General features: G+C 38.9%; 1 protein-coding gene across 2 annotated transcripts in view; it reads right to left on the reverse strand.

The window, feature by feature from the left end:
- Nucleotides 1-4011: 4011 nt before the first annotated feature.
- LOC139944431 (exocyst complex component 7-like) overlaps nucleotides 4012-26840 on the reverse strand; it is a 59746-nt gene continuing 36917 nt past the window's right edge. For both annotated transcript variants that reach the window (XM_071941450.1, XM_071941449.1), the window contains one exon: nucleotides 4012-6783. The gene's annotated coding sequence lies outside the window, so the exon portion shown is untranslated. The remainder of the gene's footprint in view (nucleotides 6784-26840) is intronic.

Consider the following 26840-nt stretch of genomic DNA (forward strand, 5'->3'; position numbering starts at 1 on the left):
CACTCATCTCATTAACTCTCAACCATTACATTTTAATTAGGTATTTGAGTTCTTGGAACACGCAAATAACAAAGTCTGTTAATGCTGTTGTTGTGAAATGCATGTGAACTGTCATACGCTAGTCCTGATACAATACTAATTGGTTTTGGGCAATCAAAATTAGAGCTCCACGACAGCAAACCAGCTACACAGTCCAAATTTTAGTGATGATATCTTAACACAAAACCAAAAGCTTCCAGCAAATACAGTATACATTGCACTGGATCATTGGTAGCCATTATGTTTCCCTCTGGTTGAAATCGAGGTCGAAACCAAATCTGCTGAGCGGGGAACGGTTTGGCATTTTATTTTTGAAGACAAGTTCGTCCTTTATTGCTACATCGGGATACATTACGGCACAAGGTGTGACCTTCATTAGGTATGGGCTATACTTGGGTACAAAGTTGGGGCTACTTCAAGATGCAAGCTACGTTAAGGTACGGGCTACAATTGGGAATAAGATTTGGGCTACATTTGGGAACACGATTAGTGATGTAGGTACACGATTAATACAAATTAGGTCTTGTGTTACATTAGGGGCTACAGAGATACGAAGAATATGAATGCATATAAAAATGTTACTTTCTATGAATTATTCTCATGACGTCATGTGTCTATGGCGCCCTCAGCTGAGGTTAAAAGAAGTTTGCTAATTGGCCGATCCTGTGCCCTGCACATACAAAGCTGTGTTTTCCATCCATTGCTCATCATCATTTCACCTCCAAGATGGCGCCGTGATGACGTCAATGCTCAAGGTCTAGTTAGTACACCAGAAGGTGATCATTTGATGATACAAGCAAGGAATTAGGCACACAGTCAGGATATGAATGAATACAAAAAAGAAAAAGGCAGTTTCCCCGAACAGTCTATTCATGATCATTATGAACTATACCAAGGAGTCATGAACTTATTCCACAAAGCGCTATGATTTACTCTTGTTGTGACAGCACACTCTAGCAATTAAGATTGATTGATTGCCTTTTGGTTTATCTTCAGGTGAATCTCTTCACTATGAATTCCGGCCCAGCAAAATAACTTCCGACAGCCACGTCGTTCTGTCAAATAAACCTAACCGTCACATTCCTGTATCAAAACAATTTCGCCCTCAGAAAACTGACAACCTATGTTCACAATCTCCTCACACAGTTAAGTGACAAGGCGTCATAACATTACAATTCCACCTCGAGACGCTTTCGGTGCGTGACTAGGCACATTGCAACTCGTTTTGAATACTGATCAAATCTGAATAAATGGAGCCTGTGCTTTCATGATCTTGACGGTCCCACACAACAGGGCAAAGAGCAACTAAACATCGACGTCGTGCTCCAAACACTTCCCCAACCATTTTGAGATTAAAGGCAGTGGACATTATTGATAATTACTCAAAAAGGTTGACAGTATAAAACATTGTGAGAAACAGCTCCCTCTGAAGTGACGTAGTTTTCGAGAAAGAAGTAATTTTCCACAAATTTAATTTCGAGACCTCAGATTTAGAATTTGAGGTCTCGAAATCAAGCATCTGAAAGCACATAACTTTGTGTGACCATGGTGTGACAAGGGTGTTTTTTCTATCATTAATATCTCGCAACTTCGACGACCGATTGGGCTCAAATTTTCACAGGTTTGTTATTTTATGCCTATGTTGAGATACACAACTACCAATAGTGTGCAGTGTCTTTAAACAACAGAAACACTAATGAAATGAGGTTTTATGACACATTGATTGATTATTTTCGTTCGCTCGATGAACATTATTGTTGAGTATGAGACATGTTTCGATTTGCGATTGGGTAAGTGGGGCAATGCAATGATTTATAAATGTGGGAAAAATTACATCTATATGTCGCTGTGGAAGATTACATATTAATTCCTCATGAAATTTACATTTTACATTAATTTCATTTAAATGAATTAAACAGCCTATTCAGAACTGGATGTGGCGTGTTGACTTACCTATATCACCAATGTCCGGACCAATCCACAGCACCAACCAGCCTTTAAGTTGAAGTGCTCACAGCCTTTAAATGCAGTAACTCACTATTACAAGGCAACTTGGGTAAGGGGCTACTGTGGTGATGACACAAATAAATTTATTTTTATTTTGCACATTTTTTTATTATGAGATATCAAAAATCATCACACGTCCGGACATCCACTTCAAGGCTAGGACTATACACTGGTGTCGATCCAAACCAGCTGTCACATGGGCACGTTGCCACCTACTTCTGGGGCTGAAACGGGGTTATCCCCTCCACGGTCCGTAAAGAGGTAGGCATGGGTATCATCCACAAGGAACCTAGCTGGTGAAGAGCAGAGTGCATTACTAGTATCCCAACTTTGTATGAAGCAATACTGGCTTATATTGTAAGTGTCATGACTCAAATGGCGCTAGCTTGGCTCCGGTGAACTAGACCGCTATAGTAAGGGTCTTCCACCTCTGGGACCCCGGTTCAAATTCCACCGGGGCACAATGTGGATTTGGTTTTCAGTCCCTACTTTACTGTGTGGGTTTTCACTGGAATCATTCTCTGGGGTTTTCCTCCCACATCTAAAACTAAAATTTCTTCGCCATCTTCTCTTTTGTTTGGCTCTATTTAGAGAGTTGAGAATAATTATCCAGATCTAGATGTTCTTAAAGACATTGGACACTATTGGTAGTTGTCAAAGACAAGTCTTCTCACTTGGTGTAACTCAACATATGCATAAAATAACAAACCTGTAAAGATTTGAGCTCAATCGGTCGTCGAAGTTGCGAGATATTAATGAAAGAAAAAACACCCTTGTAGCACCATGTTTACACGAAGTTGTGTGCTTTCAGATGCTTGATTTCGAGACCCCAAATTCTAAATATTAGGTCTCGAAATCAAATTTGTAGTAAATTACTTCTTTCTCGATAAACTACGTTACTTCAGATGGAGCTGTTTCTCACAGTATTTTACACTATCAACCTCTCCCCATTACTCGTAATCAAGAAAGGTTTTATGATAAGAACTGGTGGATAAGAATTCTTTTCTTGAAATAGGATTTTTTTCTCAAAAATACAAATTTGTATGCAGTGCACCTTTAAACGAGGTGAACCTCATAAGCACCCGATGGCCTCTGGGGCCCTCTGTAAATGCCGTCTGTAAAGGCCAGCTATAAGCATAGTTCAGAGTCGCAAGAAACCACTAACTGGAAAATCACTGACATTTGTACGTCACTAGAAGCAGAGAATGGATCTCTCAGCAGTTTTTACTTCAACGTGAAATAATGGCTCTGTGATTGTGACCGTGTTTTCGTGCCTACATGTTTATTCAGTGTAAATGTTTACATGTGTAAAAGAACCTGTAATAAAGCTCAATAAATGTGTCAACTGCTATTTTAAAACCATGTTATGTACACTTGTCTTTTTGTTTTCAGAAATGTGTCAAATGCAGACTGCAGGAGGCAATAGAGCAGTGCCTTAAACCCCAGTAAAAGGATAAACAAAACAAACGAAATCATAAAACAACATGCACAAATCAAAATACAGTACGCCACCTTTCCCCTAAAATACATAAATTGTTAAAAACTATATAAAAAAATTAATAAACTAAACAATAATAATAATACAAATAATAATAATAAAGTCACGAACAATTTTTTATTTTTTTTGTGTGTGTGGAAACAATCAATAAAAACAAATAAAAGAATAAAAATACATGTATCTGTATGTAAATAAATTAAACAATGACCAACAATGTCATGTTGTCATGTCATGAGTGGATAAAAGGAGTGGCACAACTCTACCTGAGAAAAACAAACATAAACAAGAAAAGAAACAAACATAAACAAGAAAAGAAAAAACATTGAATTAAAAAACAAAAAACAAAACAAATTAACGAAAACACAACTTATGCAAACCCCTCAAGGAAAAACCCCAAACAATTGAAAATAAATGTTAACACCAAAGAACAATAACAAAATAATTGAATACTGACAACTTGTTAACAGTTTTCATTTTATAATATTACTATTTAATGTCCTCTTTATAATATTATATACACATACAGATTCTTCTTAACGAAGACAATCAGAGCAGAGCACACTGATCTTTTCCATCAGGTCGGTTCTATTTGTTTCCTGTTTTTGTGCATTTTTGAACCCGAATAAGTTATTTACCACCAATCCCACAAGTCCTTTCATAATGTCTGCACTACAATGCAGGCCTGACAATTAAAGGCACTGGACACTATTGGTAATTACTAAAAATGATTATCAGCATCTTACTTGCTAACGAGTAATGGAGTAATGGAGATGGAGAGCTGCTGATAGTATACAACATTGTGAGAAACGGCTCCCTCTGAAGTAACGTAGTTTTCGAGAAAGAAGTAATTTTCCACGAATTTGATTTTGAGACCTCAGAATTAGATTTTGAGGTCTCAAAATCAAGCATCTTGAAGGCACATAACTTCAGGTGACAAGGTTGTTGTTTTTTCCATTATTATCTCGCAACTTCGACGACCAATTGAGCTAAAATTTTCACAGGTTTGTTGCATACTTTGAGATACACAAAGTGAGAAGACTGGTCTTTTACAATTACCAATAGTGTCCAGGGTCTTTAACAGAAGCATAAAATGCAACTGCCTCCATGCCCCCTGGTCATAGCCTTGCTTGGTGCCCCTAAAATGATCCAGTAGAATTTTATAATTTACTTGTTTGCCCTTTAACGAAAAACTGCATTGGTGCCCTTTTCCTTCTAACAACAAAGCATACAGGTCTGATAATGCAAGGTCGTTTAACAAGTTCGCTAAAAGAAGATTTTCATCCAATGTTCTTCAAAGTTTCTCATGCTAAAATGTGATGACTTGTGATATGACCTGTAAGCTGATCTGTTTCCACGTATGTTCAAGATATGACCTTTGTCTTTCATTTTACCTTTGTCTACCATCGAGATATGACCTCATAGAGAAGAATATTTTCATCCAATGTTCTTCAATGTTCATCACACTAATGTAAAATGTAATGGCCTGCAGTGTGATATGACGACTAAGTTGAACTGATACCATCGAAATATTACCTCATCTCACACTGAGATATGACCTTGGTGCTGAATTCAAAATCTAGCTTTTCCCCCTTTTTTTCAATTTACACATGACATTTACATCGCAAAGTCCCAGCTCTCCAGCATGTCAACTTACTGAGCTAGCTTCTTAAGGTTAATTTCCAAGACAGTGCGACTCTCTCAATGCAATACCTGGCTTTGATGGCTCAGAAGCATTTGAGATACTTCAATGAATCACTGCTTTAGTCTTTTCATCTAGCAATCTCACATGGTTTAAAGTCACTGGACACCATTGGTAATTGTCAAAGACAAGTATTCTCACTTGTTGTTTCCCAACATATACATACAATAAAAAACCTGTGAGAATTTTGACTCAATTTGGTCATCGAAGTTGTGAGAGAATTGTGATAGGAAAAAACTACACTGTTGCACAAATTTGTGTGCCTTTAGATTCCTTAAAAAGGTCTTAAGGCCTGACAGTCTTTCAATATTTAAGTGAGAAATTACCCATTCTCAAAAAATACGTTCCTTCAGTTGGGGCCATTTCTCACAATGTTTTATACTATCAACAGCTCTCCATTGCTTGTTACCGAGTAAGTTTTTATGCTAACAATTATGTTCAGTAAATATCAATTGTGTCCTGTGCCTTTAACAACTATTGTAGTCTGTGACAAAATTCTTCCTCACTGAAATGTCTTTGAAAGAAACATCACTTTAACTAATAGCAAGTTCTAAATTGTAAGCCCATTTCCAAACCCATTTTGCTGTGTTTCAAAACAAAAAGCAGGCTTTCAGACTTCTTGTGATTTTACGAGACAAAAGCAATAATTTATGGAGTTTTTGCAATAATTTGATAGCATAATGGACTCTTGATGGGATTCAGTTTAAATTTATACATTCTGTCAGATTGGAAATCAGACTGCACAATGCCATCAATTGAAGAATATTCCATTGATGGGAAAGAAAAGACAAAACAGGTTAATGGCACGATGTAAAACTCTCTTGTTCTTATTACAGTTCAATGTAGTTTTATTCCCGCATCCATTTGGCCTCAATTTTCTAAAAGGAACATTACATAACTGGTAAGAAAAAAACTTGTCAAAGATTACAGATTTACGTAAAACTTATGAGGTCTAATGATGATGATAGTAGAAAACATCCCTTTAAATATTTTGTCTGAAATGTCATATTTGATGACATATAAATCAAACTCATTTGTCGTTTGGAGTTTATCGCTCAGTTTTATTAATTTTTTATTAAATTGAAGTCATGCAAATTGTGTAATTTTTTTTATCCATTGTTTTCTCGTGACCCAGATGGCCGATCTTTCTCAAACTTCTACAGGTTTGTCAGGTCTTGTATATATGGTGGATTACATCAAGTGCTTACACTACCAGCACTACAATTCTGTAATGTTCCTTTAAGAAAGCTGGTCCTCCTCAAGATACATTTTTGACGTGTCAAGTGCAGAGATACACAAAAAGAGTCCTTCATTAGGCAAACTGTCCCATTCTGAACATAAGTGATTAAGATGGCAATTGAAGATCTTAGTAGCTCTACGGAGAGATGAGCACATCAGTTACCATGGCAACTGCATTCGGATGCCAATGGGGGGGGGGGGGGGGTTCACTGGATGATAAAAAAAGACTTGCCTTCGTTTTGCCCTCATCAGTTTACAAAGACGTGCGAGGCTCGTACAAACCACCCTCGCCCGATGTCCTCTGGAGTGAAAGAGAAAAGGGAAAAGATTGAGATGGGGGAGTCGCGGCATTGAGGCTGAATTCATTGACATTTTCAAGTAAACGTGACTAGCTGACTGGAACAACTTCAACACAGGTGTAGTGTGTATTGCTCTGAGTCAAACAATAACACGGACATGGTGGGACAAAAGTATACTGAGGTATAGCTGGGAAAGGGAGTTGGGGGATTCTTATCAATTTATGAAGATACATGTATAAATTTGGTTTACGGTAATACTGTGTGTGTCTTGCCAGGTAGATTTAGTTTTTTAGAGAACTGTCTTGCAATATATCCTACAACCGCGGAGTATAGACTTTTGGATTTCAAGAGACTTATCAGTTCTGAAAAGAATTGTGCTGCTGTTTAACTACTACCTGAGCAGAAGGTAGAAAATTGGCTGGACTACTATTAGCTTTTAGTGGATCGTTTATTTGATCGTTATTAACGTCACTACTGCGGAGTGAGTTGTTAAGGTTTTACTATAGCTTGCTCTAGTCCAGGTAGTAGTTGCAAAGCGTGACAGTTCTTTCCAGAACTGAGAAGTCTCTTGAATTCTGAAAATCTACTTAGTGATAGAAGAATATATAGAAAGACAGTTCTCTAAAGATAAACATAACCTACTTGGCAAGTAGACACACACATGCTGTTACCGCAAACCTAATATATACTGATACCTCACTATGCAATGCCCGCAAATCCCACAAACTTTGTGAAGAGAAAGGAAATCTTAAGTACCGGCGCAAGATGAGGACAAAGCAGAGGTTGATCCTGAAGGAGGAGGATGCAAGGAAGGATGGATTGCAGCTGTGGACAGACAATGGGAGGACACATGCAACAATATAAAAGATGATGAAAACTGAAAGTACAACAGAGCCAACCATGCAGGGGAAATTCAATCGCATAAACAACCCCAGGGCATTTTACACACTTCAACAATAATTTCCCAGTGAATATGAAGAGACGTAGCAGAATAAACAAAAGAAAAGTGTTGAAACAGTTCCAGCAAACACATTCAATCCGCAAACAATACAGGTAATACATGTTCTTTAATTTTGCATCGCAGATAGATTATACACCGATACTGTATGTATGAAACACTGTATACTCGGTACTTTCCAGAGTTCTGTGCAAAAATGATCCACAGACAGAATGGGATTAGAACCAATGATCTTTGTGTTGCAAGAGTCTTATCACTAGACCACTGAGCTAGCTGGCTAGAGGCAATCAAATCCTATGTGTTAGCAGCAGGTACTTCAACAATTTTAAAGGCACAGCCCCCGATTTCACGAAACTCATCGCAAGTAGCAACGCATCGTAGGGTTTGCGATGCGCGCAGACCTATAAGACACATCGCGGCTGCGACGAGTTCGCAACTTATGACGTGTAACCGGTCGCAACTTGCACTTGCGACGCGTCACAGCGCTTCGTGAAATCGGGGGCTGGACGCAGGCAGACACACTAGTTGTTCATGTACATTACCACCAAGCATAAAGCTTGCACGCCACGCCTATGTTTATGTCACACCGTTAAACACCTCCCCCCATTACCCTACTGGACTCCCCAATTGATCATGGAATTGGGACAGACTCAGACGAGATAATCTAGTCTGGAGCCGGTCATGATCCATCTAATACCAAGACTCCTTGTTATTTGACCAAATTGTACTGTTTTAATCAGACGCATGGATTGGTCGCCTCATCATCATCAAAGGATATGGAGACAATGATGAGTGTATGAAGACTGCATTGAAGAGAAACAGAGAAGGGGGAGGGGCTAGGGAAGGGGCATCAAGTTTTAAGGAGTCAGAAGGATCAAGAAACGAGCTGATGAAATAAGATGGGGAGACAACTTGACAGACAATCTGTATCTAGATATTCTCTAGTGCTTGGTCAACTCATTTTGTTTCTGATCTGGTAAAATAAATTAAGGGCCAGTAAACATTTTGAGGTACAAGCCCTGCAGTCTTATGCTCTTATTTTTACTCTCTGGCTTGGTCCGTTAACAGTGGCCAGCAACCAACCCGGTCATTACCACGCAGTGAAGAGCAGGTCCTCGCACTGTTATTCCCTAATTAATTTTGGTTTTATAGTTTTGGTTATACACCCCGATGTGTGTAAGCACTGTATACTCAGTACTTTCCCAAACTCTGTGAAATCACAGGCATAACTACTCTGGTGGGATTCAAACCAACGACCTTTGCCATTCTAGAGCAGTGTCTTATCAACTAGACCACTAAGTGGTAGCTAGAGGCAGTTTGTATCCTATATTTTAGCAGCGAGTACCGCATCGATTCAATAGATGGAAACTTTCACAAGGGATAAAGAATATTACTTTTGGTTTTGACCCATTAACACCGATGTGTGTTAGCACTGTAAACATGTACTCTGTATTTTCCCAGGGCTGAGTGAAGTATTACTGTTGTTGTCTGAATCACCTTCAGGCACAGCGCTTTATCACTCTGAGTACTTCAATCAATCTGACCGGCCTTCAGGTAGAGACAGCAGGATATACATCTCGTTAAAAACCCATTCATCATCCATTGTCATTTCATACTCCAAATAATATCACAGGATAATACTACGGTCCTGTGGATAGACTCCGACCACAAACGTCTTTTTTACACTCCCCCTCCCCCCTCTGCAAAATCAATAAAGAAAAAGCCTTGAGAATCTGTGATGATTTCCTTGATGGGTCTGTAAGGAGATCACATTTATCTTGAAACAGCTCGCATGATAAAAATGTTTAGATCCTGAGATTAAAGACTATGCAGACATTCAAGATGATTCAAATTCAAGACACGTCCTGTGTATAAAGGTTGAGCCAAGGAGAAGCTAGAAATACCACTACAGTACAGAAGGGTCATCAGAAGTGTGGCATTGCACTTCCAACCACTGAACCGTACCATCACAGCAGAGCTCCATTAAAGGAAGAGCCCAGAATAAAAACATCCTTTTTCTTCTGGCAACTCACATCTGTTATGTAACTCCTTTTCAAGACTTGATTTGACCATGCACAAAAGAAAGCGGTATGGGCTGGTACAAGGCTTCCAAGTTTTGTCAGCCAATCTCAGAAATGCTTTAATGGAGGAAACTTTACGGCTGATGTAAAGTGTTAAGGGCCTACTTTTGCAGCGAACATCCCACATGGATTGCTCCACTTTGTGTCAAGTCTAACTATTTTAATTGTGTTATTACAACAGCCTGTGAATTACAAGGAGGCCATGGCCTGAGCTGCTAGTGTCTTGGACAAAGTGCCCCCTCAAAGTATCCCCACAGACTTTAAACCTTTTCAATGGAAATGCTCTTTGTATAATAATGACCTGGCTTCTTAAAGATGACATTCCAGGGGTCGATTTCACAAAGAGTTAGTACTAGTCCTAACTTAGGATTAGTCCTAGGAGATACATGTATAAAAAACGCATGGCTAGTCCTAAGTTAAGACGAGTAACTCGTCCTACCTCGAGATAAGACTAGTCCTAACTCTTTGTGAAATCCACCCCTGGCCTCTAAACAAGTAACTCAGCTTGTCTTGTAGGTTTTAAAAACATACGTTTTAAAATGTGTTTGTATGAGAGACATTGCCTTACGTGACAAGGCCACAGACGGCCACCTCAAGGTGAGGGCTACACTTAACTGATTTGGGATATCAACTCAAATCAACTGTCACCAGGGGCACGTTGCCACCTACTCCTGGAGGCTGAAACAAGGTTACCCCCTTCACAGTCTGTAAGGATGTAGGCATGGGTATCATCCACTAGGAGCCACCTACTCATGGGGCTGAAACAGGGTTACCCCCTTCACAGTCTGTAAGGATGTAGGCATGGGTATCTTCTGCTAGAATACCTGGCTGGTAGAACAGAATGCACTGTCATATGATCCCAACTTTTTACAAGGGCACAAGTGTCATGACCAGGTTTTGAACTCCGGCAACACCAAAACCTTGGGTCCAGCATCCTAGACCGCTCGACCACAAAACACAACCAATAATAAGACAGACAACTAAGTTTATAACAAATTTAAAAGAGGGAATTGTACTTAGTGTATTGAGCTCATAATTAAGAGCAGAAGAGGATCAGCTGATCAGCTAAAATGCAGGTCTGATAATAGAACTTATGTACTCGACGTCATTTCAGTAGGGCGGCACCATTTCAGTAGGGCGGCACCATTTCAGTAGGGCACCCTCACCCAGAGGTCAAAAGGAGTTGTTTAACGGCCAATCATGTGCGCCGCATGTACAAATCTGTGCGTTTTGATTGTTTCGTTACCATTTAACCTTTAAGTCGGGGGCTGGATGACAACATGACGTCAATGCATTTATACAGGATTAAACCAATTGATCTGGTTCCATAAAACCAAAGGTACCAAAAACCAAAGGTATACTTTGCCTTTTAAGCACTTCTCCCTCAACTGCTTCCACAAAGGGGAAAAAAAGGAGAAACAAACAAACGCGGATGTGTAACTCTACCAATAAGCTCAAACAGAGAATTCCGAGTATGCATTGGGAGATGTTGGGAAAACCAGAGTGTCCATCAATCAGTGATCAAGTTTCTCTCTTATTATCCCTCGCTGCTTCAAGACAAGCTCTCAAAAGGTCACAGACAAACGTAAGGATCGAGAATTCGCGTGTGAATCAGTTCTCAGATTCAAATGTTTTCTGGTGAAACAAAGGAATTTTAGCGATGTCCTGGATTTTGGTTCACATTCCATGAAATAACTGTCCACCATCATCAGGTTCTCTTCAAATACAAACCCAAATATCAACAGCTGGATCTTTTAACAGGCCATTCAAAAAACCTCAATGTGACCTCTTCTTACCAGTTATAAAAATCCTGAACAAAAATATAATAATCATTAAGAAAAATGTACCATCATAAGAAAACCTAGATTGCTTTTGTCAATGAGTTATTGACACCTTTCAAGTTTTGCCTAGCACCCCACGGCAAGACGCGTGTTTGGTTTACCAATTAACTGGAGTCTGTATTAAACCTTGCCTTCAAGATGTCTGGACGAGAACCCCGTTGGCTTGGCTACTCAGGCAGACAGTCATTAATCAATATTACGGACCTTTGAAATAGCTACGTTTCATGATGGGAGGCAAACTGAAAAGGAAAGTGAATAACCATTAGGGGAAAACATCTATTGACATTCAAACCTGTCACTTTGTCCCCTCTTTCTTGTATTGATCATTATGCAAGATTCACATCTCCAAACATGAACAAATAAAGACAATGTACCAAATCACAGACAAGTACATTCTCCAGATGATGACTTGAACAAGCTAGTCGAAACACTGAGACCAATTCAAGAAATGAGGCCGCAACAGTGCAGTTAACTACGATCCTAAAAGCTAAAGTAGTAGTCCCAGCCAATTTTCTATACCATCCGCCCAGGTAGTAGTTAAAAAGCAGGATAGTTCTTTTGAGAACTGAGACGTCTCCCAAACATCCGATATATGATATTCTTCTCGCATGGACATAATTGCTCCAGATTTTCAGCAATATCTCCAAAACGAGACCAAATTTAAAAAATGAAATGTTCACAGGTTAGTTGAATTGTATATTTAATCCACACATGTACATGTATATCGAATTAAAACAAGCAAACGGTTCCAAAAACCAACAATAGCCTTTAAAACAAAGCCAAGTCGGAAGGCTTTCAGCCTGTAGATGCTTCCTGGCAATCTCAAAGGTTAGATGCCAGTTATTAAGGCACCTGCCAAGCACTATAAACACTTGATCCATCACATGAGGGACGAGAGACACTGTTGCTACGGTAACACTTAGAGTTCACAACAAACACTCAACACTTATGATTTCCTCTTCCTATGTTACGAAGGGGAGGAATTTTCTTGTTATGTTTTGATTTGAGAATCAAAATGAAAGACAAGCACTAAGGGTTATTATTGCGATGGAATTTGCTCGACTTGTAACCAGATGAAGGAATATCTAAAGGGAAAACTAGCATACGGCTTATGAAATTTGTATGTATTCGTCTGCATCTAAAAATGAATTTCCCATATTTTTTGTATTACTAGTTTAGTGCTTCTTATAGCATTTTGAAAGGTGTCGAACATTGAAACAATAATTTTTGATATAGAACAGTTTGCAGTAACACCATGTAATAACAATCTCTAAATGAGTAGGGATAGTTCTGAAAAGAACCGTTGGATTAACTCGACGTTTTGATCAGTATGCTCTGATCGTCTTCTGGAGAATGTTGGACTCTGATGCTGCATGCTGCTTAAGTACTGGGCGGTGAAAAGGCCTGTTCCTTCTTATTTTGAATATCTTTGAACAGCTTGGAATTATTACATTGGTCCATTTCTGTTGGTTCGGAGCATTTTCCTCTACTCTGACCCAGACACTCCCAGATGTTGAAAATTCAAGAGATTGACACCCTCCATGCATCATCAGAAATTAAAAAAACTACAGGTGTGGACACAATGTGGATTATGGCAGGTAGACACACACATAGTGTTACTGTAGTGTAAACAAAATACATACAATTGATACATGTACCTCATCATGCACTGCCTAAAATCCCAAGAACAAAAGCTCCAATAACAAGCAAAAATACAAGCATCAAAAAGGGCTTTCACATATGACCACTGACGAACCTCGACTTGCAAAAAAACTTACAAGTAACAAAACAAAAGCCACAGTGACACAACAAAATAAATGTGACATTCACTGTTGCAATTATATGTTTCTAAAAGGTCAGAGAGGCCTATGGGGAAATAAGACCGAACCTATGAATTCTTGATGAGCATTGACGTCTATACATAAAGAATGACCTATGAAAGTCTTGTTATTCTACACTGTCTTAGAGAATATAGTAGATGTTATATTTGCATCGGGGATAAAGAATATTAATTTTTAGTTTTTACCCATACACTGATTTGTGTTAGCACTGTACACTCAGTACTTTCCCGAGTCCTGAAAAAATATCACAGGCATATTTACTCAGGTGGGATTCGAACCCACAACCCTTGCAATTCGAGAGCAGTGTCTTACCAACTAGACTTCCTAGATTGCCCGGTAGCTAGAGGCAGTTCCAATCCTAGCTTTGAGAAATTAGATGGAAATTTGCATCAGGATAAAGAATATTAATTTTGGTTTTACCATAGAGCTACATAAGAATTCTTTTATATAGCTCTATGGGTTTTACCCATGTATACATTGCACACCGATGTGTGTTAGCAGTGTATACTTAGTACCTTCGTGAGCTCTGTGAAAGAAAATCACAGGCATATAACTCGGGTGGGATTCAAACCCAAGACCCTTGCGATTTTAGAGCAGTGTATTACCAGCCAGACCGCCAAGATTTTCCCGGTAGCTGGAGGCAGTAAGAGTTTAATTCTCATTGATCACTGTGGATGGTGACGCACTTGTGAACATTACAACTCAATTGACTGATACAGCATGTCAAATATATGTCAAGAGAGAGGATCACTTACATCTCAGCAGCACTTAATTAATAAACTCTATCAAATGGAAGAAAAGTATAATATTCCTCTTAAAATCCACTAAAATGTTCAGAGAAAAGGGAAAAAAGTGTTCGTTTTTATTCATTGTTTTGACAAGTATTGATGAATGCACATGGTATTAAAGGAACACGTTGCCTTGGATCGGTCGAGTTGGTCTTTGAAAAGCGTTTGTAACCGTTTTTTATAAAATTCATATGGGTAGAAAGATGTTGTAAAAGTAGAATACAATGATCCACACAAACATGCCTCGAAATTGCGTGGTTTTCCTTTTACCTTGTCGACTAACACGTCGGCCATTTATGGGGGTCAAAAGTTTGACTCCCATCAATGGCCGACCATGTAATAGTTCGCACAGTAGAAGGAAAACCTAAAAGTAGAATACAATGATCCACACAAACATGCCTCGAAATTGCGTGGTTTTCCTTTGACCTTGTCGACTAACACGTCGGCCATTTATGGGGGTCAAAAGTTTGACTCCCATAAATGGCCGACCATGTTAGTTCGCACAGTAGAAGGAAAACCACGCAATTTCGAGGCAAACTTGTGTGGATCATTGTATTCTACTTTATAACATCTTTCCAACCATATATATGCATTTTATAACAAACGGTTACAAACGCTTTTGTTTTGACCAACTCGTCCGGTTCAAGGCAACGTGTTCCTTTAAAGTTGTTTTCTTCAAGCCTTGGCTTACTCCAATAGCCTCATGCTCTCGCGTCCTCTCTTGTAAACAGTTCATTCCTAGCTATTCATTTATTATTTGCTTTAACAATATTAGTTTTGTGCTTTTTTGATTTTGTTACTTTTCTATGTACTGATAAATTCTTTTAATAAATTATTTTCCAATAAGAGTATGGAACAAAAGTCATCTTGAATTGAAAAGGACCTAAGGATGGACGAAACGTGTACACAGTTGCGATCGAAGAGTTGCATCAAGTGTTATACTCCTTTATCTCAAGAACCATCTTAGAGAGGCACCGTTGAGTGTCTGAAAGCATCGAGTTTTCTTCTTGCGGTGCCGTTCTAATGCATACATGGAGGCTGGAGTGGATCCACAACTCCCAAAGTGCCTCTGTAAAATGGAAACCCTTGAGCTCATGTGGAGCTTTAGACAAAAGTGGAGCGTTACCATGGATCAAGAAAATCTCATGACGTGCAAAAGTACTGGAAATGATCGGAAAGGGGAGGGATCAGATATAATAGGTTTGCCTTGAACTTTTTCAGTGACTAAATAGCCAGCAGCACCAGTTAGCTTGTCATTCCAGTGATACTTCAGGTTTGCCACAACTACATGTAGTCCCTCGAGAAGGCTGTGATTGGATGTTGGAATGATCAGGAAGCAGTCAGCTAATTTTTTGTTGGGCATGTCATCAGAAAGGATGGACAGGAAAGACTTGCCATGTGGGTGAATTGATGGGACCAAAGCAAAAGGGGGGGGGGGGAGGGGGGTCAAAGATTCATAGAGGGCCTGGCATGGGCGGACATTGTATGTGTGCGGCCAGAGATTGCAGATGTACGGTTCCTAAAGGTCAGGCTCTAACAATGCACACCCTCCGCTACCCCACCGGTCTGCAACCAGTAGTCCAAAAATATATTTATACGAAAAGCTTGTTCAAATGCACGATGTGTACCACTTGCATGTGCATGCTCAAAACAGGCAGCAGTACAGAACAAACTTATTGGTCACTGTTAACTCAGGACAAATAAGCGCAACCAAAAAGAAATGAGCATAATGTCACATTAAATATTGTACGCTTTGTCTGTAAGTTGTATCCTCAAAATGGCTAAGATTTACTTAGAAGTTTCGTGGCAGGGCGGTTAAGAGCACATAATTCAAACTGTGGTGTTTCTGATCAGCAGAGTGTGGGTTCGAGTCCCAGTCAGTCGTGACACTCGTGTCCTTAAACAAGACACTTAATATTGCTTCGTCCTTCCAATGTGACATAAAGCTGTTGGTCCCGTGTGTTGTGTAACACACGTAAAAGAACCCAGTGCACTCTTCAAAAAGAGAAGGCGTTCGACCCGGTGTTCCTGGCAGTGGCTGGGTCTCAGAATTCATAACTTCAACATGTTCAATAGCTTATCTTTCTGTAAAAATGTATATACTCAGCGCCTTGAGTACCTTGTTGGTAGTAGATACACGTAGGTGCGCTACATGTATACGGTTCTATATGACATTGGTATTATTACACAACAAATAATGAATGTTTTTCATTTGAGAGATAGTGAGAATATTTTAATTTTGTTGAAAGATGGAATGTTTACATAAATATTTCTATTCTATTTAATGAAATTCACTGTTCACAGTCAATTTGGAGTTCATTCACTCCATGTACAGTATGTACGTGTGTTCTGTACCAACTGCAATAGACATGCCACATCCCGTAGTGTCAGTCTGTCCAGGTGGTCATACAGCCGCAGGTTTTTTGAACGAAAGGTTTTCTCAGCGATAAAAAAGGCTTGTATCTGTTCTCAGAAAGTAATCGCAGAGCCAGCCATTTCATCTTGTGTTAATAGTGCACTCATAACAACAGGCTCTGCAAATGAAAATCACACCAGAGTTGTTTTCTTTTGGTTTAGTGAGTAATTACTCAGTGTTCAAGTTTAATGAACAATAAAAAAATAAATAATAATATTAAACCATTTTTATATAGCACATTACACATTACTGGTTCTAAATGCGTATTGAGGTCATACTCCGAGTGTCGGAATTTCCAGGTAGCGGTTGTCATTGTTTACAGTAATGATGTCATTCTCAAGTTATGTAAATTCTTCATAACTGCTAGAAAAGTGCATGTTAAGTAGGGTTTGAATCTTTGCATGGTGGAAGTACGATATGGAAAGGTTTGCGGTAACACCATGAAATGATATTCTCTTACTGAGTTGGGGTGGTTCGGAAAAGAACCGTTGGTTTCCACTTGACGTTTCGATCAGTATGCTCTGATTGTCTTCTGGAGAAAGATGGACTCTGATGCTGCATGCATGCTGCTTAAAAACGCCGAATTATGAGACCTACTCCTTTTACATAGCACCATGTAATGGTTTACAAGGTTCTGCGGCGCAATATGCTGCCAATCAAACCAGGAATACCGGGCCTACCTGTTCTCTTTTTGACAAGTACATGTACGTCCCATCCGAAGGACGAAGCATCATGGTTAAGTGTCTTGCTTAAGGACACAGGTGTCACAACTGGGACTCAAACCCACACTCCGCTGCTCAGAAACACCACAGTTTGAATCCGAAGCTCGGATTATTATTGTTATTATTATTATTATTATTATTGTGGATTTTGTCCTCCAAATTTGAGCCCTGGCATGACTCATCCAGTCCAATATTTTGACAGGAAACTGACGGACCATCATCCCTTCTTGTGGGAGTTTAACCCCACTCTGATATGACAAAATAACAGTCTTTAATCGAATTCCCCCTTCTTGGAAAACCCACGACGAAAGCTACGTTCCCACAGTCAAAAATAAAAACCAAGGTAATTTATTGAGATTTTCTGATGCAAACATGTCTTTTTCTCCCCAGCCAACACTGTGGAGGTCCCAGGTGTGAGCATTTGGCAGTAATTGAAAGGACTATTCAATTAGCTAATCTGATTTCTTCTGGTCAAGATGACATGTATTGACGATACTTAACGGCCGACGTGTTTGCCCAGGCGCACTGGTGGCGCTTTGACATGCCCCCATTGCAAATAAACTCAGGGCGGCTAGTGTAGCGATGAGTGACAAACGAATAGATGATGTTTGATGGATAGATGAGCAGGGCTGTAGCTCGATCAATTTTAGTGGTAGGAATTAAAATCCAGTTTTTCCGAAGTCCATCAAGGGCGAGCGGATCAACAAAATTATTCATGTTTAATTATTGGGCCATTATTGCTGAAGTGGGGCAAGGTTTCCAAACTGTTCTTGTTATGGGGCTATGCTCAACAACTTTATGAAGATGGGCCAGTTCATCAGTTCAATTACAATATTTTGACAATTGTAGTACATTCTTGTCTATTTAATTGTTTGTACTTGCCATGCTTGCTTGCATGTGACCCTTTGATTGATATTAAGGTTGATACACATATAGTGACATCATCAGCTGAACCCCTTAGGACCATACAAAAGAAATGATGTAAAATACCACTTGCTAGGGCGTCAATTGTATTACATCACTGTAATATCAATCCACTAAAAAAAAGCTCTCAGCCTCACTTTGGCAGTGTGAATTCGTAGGGAAAAAAACAAAAACAAGATGGCTACAATGGGACAATATCTTTCTGGCAGCTGGCTCTCAAAATTCATCGCACCTGCCATTGAGCATGACAAGTAACCTTAATTGCTCCTCTGTAACCAGGAGGAGTTATATGACACCCTGGAGGATATTATTTATTTTGAATCCATGTAAGATGACAGCCTTGTTTGATTTCCCTTGGGATTGAGGAATGACTCAAATTTGCTTGAATGACAGCAGTGTATAATTATCACACAATATTAATGACATGTCTTCTTTTTATTAGTTCCTTTGCAGTAAAAGTATACACAGTAAAAGTATACACACACACTCGAGACAGTTTGCAGGAAACCAAAACAAAGAGAAAGTAAATGTTTCTTTACTTTTTGAAAAAGTGTATTATCTTTATTTCTCTTTTCAACCAAATAAACCCCCAACCCCAACCCCCCCCCCCCCAAAAAAAAAAACCCCCAACAAAAAACAAACAAACAAACACTCAACCAACCTCCAAAAAACAAACAACAAAATCCATGCAACAATCCTGCTCAAAAATACAATAAACACAACAATGATGTTTTCTCAATTACAAATGCCCCCCTGTAATTAATTTTGTTCTTGAGTTATCGCTTGGACAACATTTCTTTTGTTTTACCCATAATGACCTTGATATTCAACATGAAGATTTAAAAAGAATCTACTGCTTCTGGGATCCCAACACCAACCTGCAAAACAGGTTTGGAGTTAGTTTTATTGTAATCTACATTTAAAATGTATATAAGATAAAAACAATCGGGCGGTTAAAAAAAAACAAAGGCATCCTTTGCCTTAAAACTGCAAATACCAAAACAACTTCACAACTGAAAACACAAAGTTTAGCTGTCTTCAGATGCAAATGCAGAAACCCAACACGTCTAACATTTTGCATTTGAAGAAAAACAAAATGTACTCAAAGAGTATCGCCAAGTGTTGTATTCCCTGAACCGTCAAAAAAAAAAAAGGAAAAAAAGAAGAAAAAAAGAAGAAGGGAGGTTTTTTGTTTCCATGTAAATCAAAGAATGGGAAATGTCAAAGTGCTTGCTACTAGAGCTTCACATCAGGAATCATGGTCTGAAATCTCTTCAACAAAGGACCGGGGTAACTCGATGCTGTGTGTGCCAGGGTTCATGCACTGTTGCATTATCGTGTAAACAATATATTTGATAATGTCAAACAATGTAATCTCCTGGGTAATGGGGCCAAATTTCCAGGCAATCTGGAACAGATTCATAACATGGTGAAATTGGTTCATTGGTCGGGGTAGGAGGGGGTAGGAGGGGGGAGGGGGTGGATTTTGATACTAGACCGATAATTAACCTCCAGATTTAAGGTTGACTTATTCTCCAGTTTTTTTAAAGGTAAATTGAACTTAAAGACACTAGACACTATTGGTAATTGTCACAGACCAGTCTTCTCACTTGGTGTATCTCAACATATGCATAAAATAACAAACCTGTGAAAATTTGAGCTTAATTGGTTGACGAAGTTGCGAGATAATAATAAAAGAAAAAACACCTTTGTCACACAAAGTTGTGTGCTTTCAGATGCTTTATTTCGAGACCTCAAAATCTAATTCTGAGGTCTCAAGGTTTTCCTTAAGGTAAATTGAACTTAAAGACATCTAAAGCGAGCCTAAAGGACTCCATCTTGTTATTAGAGATGTGAAGAGCTGATGATCAAAGATAGTTCAGCTTAAAAAGATCTCTTGGTGTTGCATTATGATTCAACTTGGACATCACACCAGCCAGGAGAGAGATTGTACTTAAATGAAAAATCAAGTAAGAAACTACAAGGGCAAAATCAAGTTCGGGAATTGTGATTGCCTTGTTTTCAGTCACTTTCAGTAGCAATAAACAGCTATAGAATGCACTGCAGTAAAAATCAAACCATGGAGGAAGACATTCCTATTTCTACCTCTATGCTCAAACGAACTAGGCCATTTCCCTACATACACATAGCCTCAATTCTCCAATTCTCCAAGTACAAAGTTAAAAAGGTTTAAAGGACCCGGATCATTCTAAGGCCTCCCTATAAGCCTTTTTGAGGTATGGTGGACGTGATACGTGCACGTCACACGTCGCGACTGATGCCACGCTCACCATGTTGGTGGTCATTAGGTTTACGTGTAAACGCTGCGTCGCCTAAAATGCGCACTTCACTGAATAACATACATTCTATTTCTATGGTCAATACGCACAAACTTACCACAACTCTACAGTGTTGTAGCATTGTGTCCGCCATACCTCAAAAAGGCTTATGACTAAGTCCCCACTCCTTCTCTTCAATGAGATGTAAAATAAAGCCTGATGACCCCATTCCTTCTTAATCTTCCCAAAGCGAGAAACCCACCATTGCCTCAACTGCATCCTCCTCCCTTACAATTCCTTAAAACCCAGACCCTTGACTCTCATTTTGGTCAAGAAATGTCATTTAAACCGTGGGCCCAATTTCATAGAGCTGCTAAGCACAAAAAATTGCTAAGTATGACATTTTTGCCTGAATAAAAACAGGATTACCAACCAAATTTCCCTGTGATTTCAGGGTAAGCAAACAACAGCTGAATGCCAGTAACAAGCAATATGCAACAAATGGAAATTTGGTTGGTAATTCTAATTTTATCAAGGAAGAAATTTCATGCTAAGCAATTTGTTGTGCTTAGGAGCTCTATGAAATTGGGCCCTTTGGACTCCTTTACCTTGGCAAGAGAATACAGGAGGATGTGGGCTTAGAGGACTCTATCAAAGACTGAGTCCAAACAGAGGTTCAACAAACTCTCTTTAAAAATGTATGTCAGAAAAGAGTAATGAAGTCATAAAAGAATGCATAACACATCAATATTCATCAGAGTGCAATTGCAACTTGAAATGCATCAAGATGAATTCATGCTCAAATGGCCTTTGACAAATTACACTTTCTTCTCATCTGGAGATGAAAAGTAATCCTATCGTGATAAAATTATCCACAAAAGAGAAACCACATCTGGCTATTATCATCAAGACAACTCTCTAATAATCGGAATCGTAACAAAATGTGAACAATCACTGTTGCATGTGATGAGCATTTGCCAGGAAATATAGATATAAAGACAAGAATGAACTTGAGAGCTTTTTCAGAAAGGATAAGATTGCGCAGTCTCACTGTGCATGTAACGTGTGTAGCACTAATTGCCAAATCTTTGGATCTAACATGTCTGTGGCAGGAAGATGAACATTTGCAATTCCAATGTGAGGACAGCATTGTTCCTTTTGTATATCTTTGTTTTGCTGTGTACTGGTTCTTGTTAAAAATCCCACCCCATCCGAGTGAATTTTTAGCCTGTGGATTTTTGTTCATAGAACTCGGGAAAGTGCTCAGTATACAGTGCTTAATACACATCGGTGGAAGAATAAAAACAAATTATATATAGGTCGCACTGTCAAAACTTTCCAAGAAGATTTCAGACAACATAAATCAACGTGGACCAGAAGCTTGCGTTTATGAGTTCGTTGTGCTAATTGTATGTTTATATCATGCATCTGTCATACACCTGTACATATTGAAAATGGTAATTAATTGGCTGTTAGAGCATTCTGCCGACAGAGCCCTTTTAAAATCAATCTTAAAACCGACCGTGATGTAATTCCAGCAAATTAAATCTCCATAAATCAAAAAGCCCTCTAAATGGCATTTTGAAAACATGATTATTGCGGTGTGTGTGGATGTTTTATTATTCAACAGAAATGCACTATACTGTACATGTACAAGGATGCAACCATTACCAATTAATGCATAGCGACTGACGATAAGTTCTGAATTTCCACATCTGGTGAACACTTGGTACTGCTGCAAGGGCACTCTACTGCTATTTCATGAACACATTCTTAGGGGCAATTCGGATTGGTCAATGGTACCATTAGAAACGCCTCTCTCTGAAGTACATGTAACGAAATTTCTGAGAAAGAGGTAATTTCTCGCTCAAATATTAAAAGACTTCGGGCATGAAGCCCTTTTAAAGCATCTGGACACACACAAATTTGTGCAACAAGGGTAATTTTTCTTTCATTATTCTCTTTCAACTTTGATGACAATTTGAGTGCAATTTTTTACAGGTTTATTATTTTATGCATATGTTGAGATACACCAAGTGCGAATATAAGACTTTGAGTTGACAATTACCAAGGGTGTCCAGTACCTTTAACAGGAATTGAAGTGGGTCTCTTGGCCAGGTACAGGTATTTATACTTAAAATTATTAGCTACAAGTCCCGCCGTTTTAAGAAAGGGCTCCATCTTAAGTTTTTGAGAAAGAGGTAATTTCTCACTCAAATATTGAAAGACTTCAGCCCTAAAGCCTTTTGTAGGTATCTAGAAGAAACAAATTTAACAGGGAAGGAAATCCTTCTGGCTAAAAACTTTCCTTGAAAATGTTATCAGGAATGATTTGATGTGACAACATTTCATGCAAAAAGACAAATGAAAAACATCCTCCCCGGAAAATCATGCAGCTAAGCTCAAAGACCGTCCGACAAACTAGAATACTTTGACATTTACCAATGTGCATAAAAATCGATCATAATTTTTCTTCCATAGGTGCATCAGGTCATACCGTTTGTATGTCGGATGACAAATCTGCCCTGAAAGTGAGATTGAGGGGCAGGTAAAGGAGGATAAACATTAACATCGGACATAGCGGAGAAGCATCACGCCCCCCCCCCCCATTGCCCACACACTGCACATGCATATCACCCACACAAAATCCAACCAGCCATGATACATTATTTACATGTATAGGGAACTTACAGTTACAGTAACAATCCATAAAAGATGATAAGTTAATTCTAGCAAAGCTAGCAGTTCTCTTTTCACCAGACTTTCTGATAGAGAACTTTCTAAAATTCAGCGATGTCAGAACACCGATGCTTGTCGCGTCTCACGCAAACCCGCAGGCCTGTATGCTTCATTTTTGAAAGAAATTTTATTCTTGGTAAAGAACTACCGATGAGGAAAGTGTAAATTTTTACTGGAGCACTTCAAGGGCACCAAGGCAATATCCAGGGGGCACGGAAGCATTCGTCTTCGTTGCCTCTGTAAAGTATCAGGCCCGAGTCCTTGTTCACTCAACACCTACATACATCTTATTGAAGAACTCCACTGGCGATGCTTGTGCTTGATCAAATTGCATATCCTGTATTTGTTAAACCTCATCTCTTTCAAAGCTTTTCATGGCCTATTTCCTGACCAGATATATGATCTTCTACATACAAGTACTTCTGTGCGTCCTCTTCATTCTGCTGGCCAAACCCTGCCGACTCAAACTTCTTGGTCAATGAGCTTTTCGCTTCAATGCAACTTTGGTATGGCTTCATATATTTCTTTTCATTTTTTTAATCATAGAGGCTCCTGCACTACGCACTGTATAGAAATGTCTGGTATTAGTATTAATAAAAATGAAACATAAGAACTGAGAACTATCAAAGACTTGTAATGCGTACAAACAGTATGTGTACCCACCCTGCTGGGTGTTCAAGGTGCAATAAAACCAAAAACAAAGTGAAAGAAAACAGACACAACAAAATTAGTTGTGAAAACCTGTGACGAAGATAAGATTTGATAAGAGATTTGAATTTTGAGGTAGAAAGAAAAGATCTAAGATTAAGTGGTAGAGAGTTCCATATGCGTGGTGCAGCTGAAGAAAAAGACCCGTCACCACAGGAGTGTCGAGACTTAGGTTCATTGAGTGTAAACTTGAAGTAGTTCTGAGATATAATGCCGTAAAGTGCCTTTAGGATCGGACAATGAGCACTAGAGGCGCTCAAGACTTGGCCTATTAATAGCAAGCTGTTTTCAGAGCTAACATGTCTTCAAAAGAGATTCAACTAACATAATCTCTTATCATTATACAATCATACCTTTCCACAAATAAAAGTAATTTTTTTGTTTAACCTGAGCAATAGTTCATAGTTTTAACCTCATAGTAAGTGCTTTAAACAATAAAACCAGTGGGTGAACTAACAGCCCCCACATTTATAGAAGAATACTGCAGACAATAAATTGTCTTTACACTGTACTGGAAAATAGTGAACAGAAAATTGCAAACTTGGTCTGTGTGTGGATGATAGTCGTGCACGGTCGGCATTCATCAAAGAACTCGTTTCTAGAGCAGTGTTAGTAATCAGAAACAGGTGGGCGAAAGTAACTCCATCATTTAAGCTGTTAAAACATTCAAGGGATCGGAGATTGAATTTCACAAGACGGTAGGACTTGTGGCTCATGAATTTTACTCGATCAGAATGATGGGAAAGGAAATTAAATTACCAGAATCAAAATGACAGACATGTACGCCTACAAACTTTTCAAATCAATTTTGTGTTGAATAAAGAAAATTTGACTAGAGTGGGACTTGAACCTACAACTTCCCAAAACATGCCAGTGTCCCAGGGAATTCCGTCCGCCGGAGCTTCTGCCCCCAAATGGGAAATTAACGTTGGCTGGAGGAGGAGGACGCAAAACGGGCGTTTGTACACAGTTCGCCATATGGCACATGCATGTGGGAATAAATACTCCTGCAACACAGGCACTCTACCAACTGAGCTATCTAGACCTAACATGCCTTAGTTTACAGTCTCCCCATTTCGTCAATGTCTTTGTTTTGGGAGGGGTGGGTGTCAGTCCGAAGCCATTCAAGCAGTCACTGCTGTGTAGCCAGGGATCACCCCCAAGTTTAGGATACAACCTGGGAAGCAGCAGTCAAAGAGATTAACTGACTTGTTTCTATTTCTGAAGAGAGTGGGTTGATCTCATTTGTCTTGTGGGTAATGGACCAAAATAATTAAAACCCCAAACTGTTAATATTGGTTAGCGACTGCAGGCCCTAAATCATATTGAATATGAAATTGAAAATGAATATCACTCAGGCATCTAAGAATTGCCTCAACCAAAATAAACTTCAAATGTCTACAACTGAACTGATATGACCTGAAGTAACAGAAACAAAAAACACATAAAGAAAACTGACAAAACATAAAGTTCTCCAACTTAAAATTTACGATGCAGAACATTCTAAACAGCTACTTGAGATTTGAAGCCTGTGTATGTCGTATACAAAACATCTTACAAATTCCTATCTTAGATGTTTTAGTGCAGTACACCATATTTGGCTGCAATGCAGATGGGTAGAATGTACATGGTGTAGGCGTTGACTTACAAGAAAACAAGTTGGAATAAAAAATCTTCTTCAACATTGATTTATGACTTTGTAATCTAGAAAGTCCAAGTGCAATCCTCCTCTGAATTAAAAGAATTTGAAGGAGAAGTGAAGTAAACATAGCGTGACAAGCAAAGTTTTTGTTGGTGTTTTGCTAGCCCTTAACCCAACACTGTGATTGCTACCATTAACGCACAAGAAAGATACATTTACAACAATGTATAAAATCAGGGCTACTTAAACTTCCTTGGGGCAAGTTAAACCCAGAGTTTATTAGCCCGGTTGGTTACTTACAAAAAGCAAAAGAGCAAGGCCTGTAGCTTTAAATTACGAACCTTGGTGGCATTAAAAGAACAGCTTATCATCAATCATAGAATCAGGTACGTCAGCTCAATTCAATGACCATTACAGACCCTTTCAATAACAACAATTATTTTTCATGGGGTGTTAGCTTTTATCAAAAGTCAAAACAAAAAAGGGATTGCTTTTTCAGTACTTGAATGTCAGTTAAAAAGGGTATGATTGCCTATTAAAGTACTTGAAGTCAAGTTAAAAGCTTATATGATTGATAGCTTTTTTACAAATGTCAATTCAAAGCTGATACATAGCTTTGACCAAAGACAGACTAAACATACATTGGCGGATAGGATTTATAAAGGTAGCACTGTAATGAACATGCTTTGTGATGCATTTCAAGCTCCTTTTGTTATAGTGTTTAAACACATGTTCTGGCTCTGTATTGGCCTGCAATGAATATGTGTATTGTTGTGCCAGACGGGGGTACAATGTAGTCAGTTACGTCATTTATTTATCATTCCCTTGCCAGCCACCATTGGCCTGCAAGGAATGTGTTCACATTGTTAGTATCATTATTTCCCCTCAATTTAGCTTTTATGATTACTAGTACATTTAAAATAACAAAGAGTTTCCTATTGGGTATAAAACCAAGGCACCAAATCTAGGTGTGGAGTTCTAGAACTGTGGCTTGGGACATCAGGGTGGTCGGACAGCGGCTCTATACTTTCTATGTGTGAACTGAAGGCTCTCAGTACAATTTACAAGAGTACTAGCACAGATAGTGGTCAGCCTATGTATTTATTTCTGTATAGTTCAT

Source organism: Asterias amurensis, chromosome 11 (genome assembly GCF_032118995.1).
Source record: "Asterias amurensis chromosome 11, ASM3211899v1".
NCBI classification, from domain to species: Eukaryota; Metazoa; Echinodermata; class Asteroidea; order Forcipulatida; family Asteriidae; genus Asterias; species Asterias amurensis.